Source organism: Pteropus vampyrus, unplaced genomic scaffold (assembly GCF_000151845.1).
Source record: "Pteropus vampyrus isolate Shadow unplaced genomic scaffold, Pvam_2.0 Scaffold26, whole genome shotgun sequence".
In the NCBI taxonomy this organism is placed as follows: Eukaryota; Metazoa; Chordata; class Mammalia; order Chiroptera; family Pteropodidae; genus Pteropus; species Pteropus vampyrus.
In genome coordinates, this window is record NW_011888807.1 from 1451255 (window position 1) to 1458725 (window position 7471).

Consider the following 7471-nt stretch of genomic DNA (forward strand, 5'->3'; position numbering starts at 1 on the left):
GGCAACAAGTTATCTATTTGAGAGAAACTGCATAAACTATAAAGGCATACTGAGTCTGAGATCATCATTGTTTTTATATAAAATTTGTATCTATTGGCTTCCTAAATATAATAATGTATTCTTACCCAATTATAATATTACTTTATCTAATGCTTTAATTTAACTGTATCATAGTAGCTCTAAGTAAATAGAAAAAAAACAAAATTTCAAAATGCTCCTGGCAGCATAAAACATTAGGACAGTCTCTACCTGATCTATAATGTAAATATTCACTTGCCATTAAAATATATTGATACATTATGGAACTTGATCATATGTATTAAACAGAAATTTAATAAAACAGATCTCTTTTATTAGAGGCTGTTAGGAAACACTATTGTACTGCATTAATGATATCACACACCAAAATCTAGTTTCTTCTTTTCCTGAAGCTTACCAATGCTTTGTTCTATTTATAGTAGATACATTTATTTAATCTAAAAGTTTAGTCAAGAAGCACACAAACCATGTAAATCTTTCATTTGGATAAATTTGTTTCAAGAGAGTATGCCACTCACAACAAAGAAAATATTCTTTCTGAGAGAATTGTTTGATTTAAGGTTAAATCAACTGTCTTTGTTTAATGGTATGGCAAAAATTATCTTCCTTATAATAAAAAATTTGAATTTATAGCAGGTCATTTCTGCTTCATCCACAACAGAAAATAATTCAAAATTTTACATTTCTATGAATCCAATTTTGACAAATCATTAGTTATCCTAGTGACAAAAGAAATCTCTTGTGGATTTTATTTATAACTGGAAAACTTTAAAACTTTATAATTGTAAGATATCCTGTATCACAAACAATATTGATTCTCTTTTAGTCTCTAGTATACATCTGATTTGGAGAATATATTAAAGAGAAATATAAAATCAATGTGATTTGTTGTGGATATAACTGTGTTCCCTAAAATATACATGTATTTAGTGATAGAGATAAAATCGAATAAAATTAATAAAATTATGTATTAATAAATTCATATACATATATATAGTTTGTAATTTAATGCCTATTAAAATCATTATTATTAAAAATATTGTTCATATTCACCTCCTTAATTTTGCATAATCTCAGAATATATTCTCTCAAAGGATCTATATCTATCCCAAGACTAGTGTGACTGTCATTTGCCTATTTATTTTGATTCTTCTCTTCTTTATTCGTGCTCTACACTCTGTAGTAGTGTGATGGCTTCCACAAGCTATATTTACTATAAATCCTTGTCCACTGATTTCTGGTTGGGTTCAGTCAGTAAAAATCAATGGAGAGATTTGGTGGGAAAGAGGAAGAGAGATCAGAGGACTTGCTCTTCTCTGTCTGAAGTCTCAAATAATGTGTAGCCCTCATTGATGGTCCAAGTTTCTACACTTTATAGAGGATCCTCAGCTCTAGCTTCAGTCAGGTGACTTTCTTCACAGTCCAGCTCCTGCCTGATGCACAGCAGGAATTGGTAATGAAACTATTCAGTGTGCTCTAGAACTATGTTCTCACTCTGGCCCTCCAGTTCTAAAGTTCATAACAGCTTCCTGTTGTATTTGCCTCACCTTTTTCTTTTCATCTCTGTCAATAAACTTGAAATTAGCTACTTATTTTAAATTTCTCCATCTGTTCATGGTGCTATTTTTTTTCTGAATACACCCTAATATACTAAGAAGCAATCTATTACTAAACTAACTGGCCCATTTTTAATAATTCTCTTTGTGATGTGCAAAATTATAAAATGGCTCTCAGGATTCATGTCCCTGGATGTGCATTCCTTGTATAATTCTTTCTCATTGAACATGTATGGAAATTGTGAATATAATAGGATATCACATCAATGATTTGGTTCTATTAAATGAAAAAAGATATTTCGCAGATGCGATTAAGTTTCCTTATCAGTCGACTTTGAATTAATGAAAAGGAAATTGCTATGGGTGGGCCTACCATAATCAGATGAGCTGCTAAAAGAAGATTTTGGATTTTTTTTTTACAATAATTTAATCATTGAGAATTCATGTTTTTGAGTGTTTCAGTTGCTCCATGAAGGTAAAGTTAAAAAAAAAATCATCACACTTTTAATAGTTCTAAATAAAGTTAAATATGATTCAGACAGTTTTGATTTCAGCACTCCAATCTCAATCATTTTATATGGGCACTTACCCTAGGTATTGCAGAAGAAACTGAGGACCTGTGGAAAAAGTTGAAAGGGCTCTGGTATATTTGTAGTTGCCACTAAATAAATGTAATTGATCCAATTAGGTGGGCAAATCTGTTAGCATTAAAATCCTACACATCAGGCTTGATCACCAGGGCATTTATTTCATCTCTCAAATAAAGTCTTAATAGCCAATCATCAGGGTCTACACAGTCACTGTAGCTCTGGGAAGATACAGAGAATGGACCTAGACTTCAGTTCCTCACAGAGCCCTCCACTCTTCTATTCTCATAAAATTTTGAAAAATAAATCTCTAATCAGTGATTGGGCTATTATCACTTGTCCTTAGTGCACAGAAGCTTCCAGTATTTCTGCTTTTTTCTCAATTGGTCTGTGATAATACTGGCATCAAACTAGCATATGTACAGTTTGAGCTTTCTTTTATTTTAATTTTATTAAATTTGTTGGAGTGACATTGGTTAATAAAATTATATGTTTTAAGTATACAGTTCTATAATACATCATCTGTATATTGCATTGTGTGTTCACCATTCAAAGTCAAATCTCCTTCTCTCACCATATATTTGACCTCCTTTAGCTTTTCTACTCCCCTTCATCCCCCTTTTTCTCTGGTAACCACCATACTGTTCCCTGTGTTTACGATTTTTTTGGTTTTTTTTTTTGTCTTGTTCGTTTGTTGCTTTCAGTTTTATATCCCACATATAAGTGAAATCATATGATTATCAACCTTTTCTGTCTGACTTTTTTTTTTTTTCTTAGCATGATATTCTCAAGATCCATTTATGTCACAAATAGCAGTATTCCATCTTATGGCTGAATAACATTTCATTGTATATATGTACCACATCGTCTTTATCCAATCATCTATCAAAAAATACTAGTTGTTTCCATGTCTTGGCACAGTAAATAATGTTGCAATGAACATAGGTATACAGATACATTTACAAATAAATGTTTTTAAATTTGGGGGGTAGATACCCAAAAGAAGGATTGCTAGGTCATATAGTAATTCTGTTCTTAATTTTTTTCGAGAAACCTCCATTTTCTATAGTGGCTGTACCAACTTACATTCCCACCAGATCGAGGTTTCTTGGTTTAAAATAATTCATTTCCAGTATTTATCCCTTCATGGAACATATTCCAGGTCCAGGTCCAATTTACATTTGATTGTTCTGCTCCTTCCTAAGCATTCCCCTCATTCTTCTTTTTTGCAGGTGGAGAAATATATAGAAAACATGTCTCTTGTTCTCAGAATTTTTGTTTTGTTTAACCCACTAACAATCCCACCTTCAGTAAACTCACATCAGCATTTCTTTTTTAAAAAATGTTTTATCAGTTAGAGTTGACATTCAATATTATTTTATGTTAGCTTAGTGGTTAGACATTTACACAATTTGTGAAGTGATCCCCCCCAATTAGTCAGGTATCCACCTCTATATATGGTTATTATAATACTATTGACTGTATTGACTGTAATCCTTCTGTTGTACTCCACATCCTCATAACTATTTTGTAGCTACCAGTTTGTACTTTTTACTATCTTGACCTTTTTCACCCAGCCCCCCAAACTCCCTCTCATCTGGTAATCACTAGCTCGTTCTCTGTATCTATGAGTCTCTTTTCATTTTGTTTGTTCTTTAGATTCCACATGTAAGTGAGGTCATATTGTATTTGTCTTTACCTGTCAGACTTATTTCACTTAGCATAATGCCCTCTGGGCACATCCATGTGGTTGCATGTGGTAAGTTTTCATTTTTATGGCTGAGTAATATTCCATTGTATATATATATACCATCTCTTATTTACTCGGTCGTCTATTGATGAACACTCAGGTTATTTTCATATCTTGGCTATTGGAAATAATGCTGCAATTAACATAGGTATGCATATATCTTTTCAAATTAATGTTTTGGAATTTTTTAGATAAATATCCAGAAGTGCAATTATTGGGTCATAAGGTAGTTTTATTTTTAATTTTTTGAGGAACCTCCAACTGTTTTCCATAGTGGCTGTACCAATTTGCAATCCTACCAACAATGTGTGAAGGTTTCCTTTATTTCACATCTTTGCAACACTGTTGCTTGTTGATTTGTTGATGGTAGCCATTTTAACAGGTATGAAGTGACATTTCATTGTGGTTTTAATTTGCATTTCTCTGATGATTAGTGACTTTGAGCATCTTTTCATATGTCTATTGGCCATTTGTGTGTCTTCTTTGGAGAAATGCCTGTTGAGGTCTTCTGCCTATTTTTCATTTGGATTTTTTTTTGGTGTTGTTGAATTGTATGAGTTCTTTATAAATTTTGGATATTACCCCCTTATCAGATGTATTATTGGCAACTATCTTCTCCCATTCAGTAAGTCATCTATTCATTTTGCTGTTGGTTTCCTGTGCTGTGCAAAAACGTTTTAGGTTGGTGTAGTCACATTTTTTTTTTCATTTGTTTCCCTTTCCCTAGGAGATACATCAGAAAAAATATTACCAAGAATAATATCAGGGAATTTACAGTCCATGTTTTCTTCTAGGAGTTTAATGGTTTTCAGTCTTTCATTTAAGTCTTTAATCAATTTTGAATTTATTTTTGTATATGAATTTACTCTTGTATAAAAAGGTGGTCCAGTTTCATTTTTTTTTTGTAAGTATCTGTCCAGTTTTCCCAACACCTTTTATTGAATAGTCTGTCTATATACTCTTGCCTTCTTTGTAATAGACCTTATTGTGTATTCTAACCTCCTTTGTCATAGATTAAATGACCATATAAGCATAGGTTTATTTTTGAGCTATCTATTCTGTTCCATTGATCTATATGTCTGTTTTTAGGCTGGTACCATACTGCTTTGATTACTATGGTCTTGTAGTATATTTTGATATTAGGTAAGATAATATCTCTAAGCTTGTTTATTTTTTCTCAAGGTTGCCATGGTTGTTCAGAGTCTTTTTTTGGTCTTATACAAATTTTAGGATTATTTGTCCTAGTTTTGTGAAAAATGCCCTTGGTCTTTTGATAGGAATTGCATTGAATGTATAGATTGTGTTGGGTAGTTTGGACATTTTAATGATATTAATTCCTCTCTGGGAGCACAATATATGCTTGCATTTATTTGTATCTTTTTCAATTTCTTTCTTCAATGACTTAAATTTTTCAAGTTCAGGTCTTTTACCTTCTTGTTTAAATTTATTCTTAGGCATTTTACTTTTTGTGCTATTGGAATTGGAATTGTTTTCTTCATTTCTCTTTCTGCTGGTTTATTATTGATGCATAAAAATGCAACTGATTTCTAAATATTAATTTTATATCCTGCTAATTGACTGAATTAATTTATAATTTCTAACATTTTTTGTGGATTCTTTAGTCTTTTTTCTATATAGTATCATGTCATCTGCAAATAATGACAGTTTTACTTCCTCCTTTCCAATTTGCATGTCTTTTATTTCTTTTTCTTGTCTGATTGCTGTGGCTAGGACTTCCATACTGTGTTTAATAAAAGGGATGAAAGTAATCATCCTTGTTTTTTTCCTGATCTTAAGAAAAACACTTTAAAATTTTCCCAATTTAGTAAGATATTAACTCTGGGTTTGTCATATATGGCCTTTTTAATTTAAAAACTGGGGGGTGACATTGGTTAATAAAATCAAATAAGTTTCAAGTACATAATTCAGCAATACATCTTATATATATATATTGCATTGTATGTTCACTACCCAAAGTTAAATTTCCTTCTATCACCAAATATTTGACCTCTTTTACTCCTATCTATCTCTCCCATCCCCTCCTTTCCTCTGGTAACCACTAATCTGCTGTTTTTGTCCATGAGTCTTTGTTTCTTTGTCATATTTGTTTGTTGTTTTCAATTTTATATCCAATATATGAGTAAAATCATATTGTTCTCAACGTTTTATCCCCTCTCAAATTGAAAACATTTATCTGCAAAGATATATGCACCCTGATGATCTTAGCAGCATTATTCATGGTGGCCAGGAAATAGAAGCAACTGAAGTCTCCTATAATATATGATTAGATAAAGAAGATGTACATATATACAATGGAATATAAACAAAGATGAAATACTGCCATTTGTGACCATATAGGTGGATCTTGAGACAATCATGCTAAGTAAAATAAGTCAGACAGAAAAAGTTGAAGACCTTTACTTTTTGAAGATATGTTTTTTCTATTCGCATTTCACTGAGAGTTTGTATTATAAATGGATGCTGAATTTTGCCAAAAGCTTTTTCTGCATCTATTAATATAATGACATGATCTTCATCTTTCCATTTGTTAATGTGGTGTATCATATTAATCGATTTGTGGATATTGAACCAAGCTTGCATCCCAGGAACAAATCCCACTTGATTATGGTGTATAACTTTTTAATGTCTTGATGAATTTAGTTTGCTAATATTTCTTGAGAATTTTTGCATCTATGTTCATAAAAAATATCGCCCTATAATTGCTTGACAAGGTAGGGTAATGTCTTTGTTTGGTTTTGGAATTAGGCAATGATAGCCTAGTCAAATGAGCTTGGGAGCCTTCCTCTTGAATTTTTTGGAATAGTTTGAGAAAAACAGGTGTTAATTCTTCTTTGAATGTTTGGTAAAATTCACCTGTGAAGCCATCCAGCCAGGACTTCTATTTGTTGGATTTTATGATTACTGATTCATTTTCATTGGTGGTAATTGGTTGGTTCAGATTTTCTGTTTCTTCTCTACTCAGTCTTGGGAGATTGTACGTTTCTAGAAATATATCCATTTCTTCCAGATTGTCCAATTTGTTGGCATATAATTGTAACATTTTCTTATAATCTTTGTATTTCTGTGGTATCATTTGTCACTTCTCTTTCATTTCTAATTTTATTTATTTGAGTCCTTTCTCTTTTTTTCTTGAATCTGGCTGAAGGTTTATCAATTTTAGTTTTTTGAAGAGCCAGCTTTGGTTTCATTGATCTTTTGTATTTTGTTTTCTAGACTCTATTTCATTTATTTCTGCTCTGATCTTTATTATTTCCTTACTTCTACTCAATTTGGGCCTGTTTGCTGTTATCTTTTTAGTTGTTCTTTCAAGTGTAAGGTTAGATTGCTTATTTGAGATTTTTTTTGTTTCTTGAGGTAAATCTGTATTGCTGTTTTGCTGTGTTCCATAACTTTTGAGTAGTTGTGTTTTCAAATTTTATTTATCTCAAGATATCTTTTGATTTCTTCCTTGAACTCATTTTTAACCCATTTATTTTTTAGTAGTGTTATTTAACCTCCAAGTGTTTATGTGTTTTTAA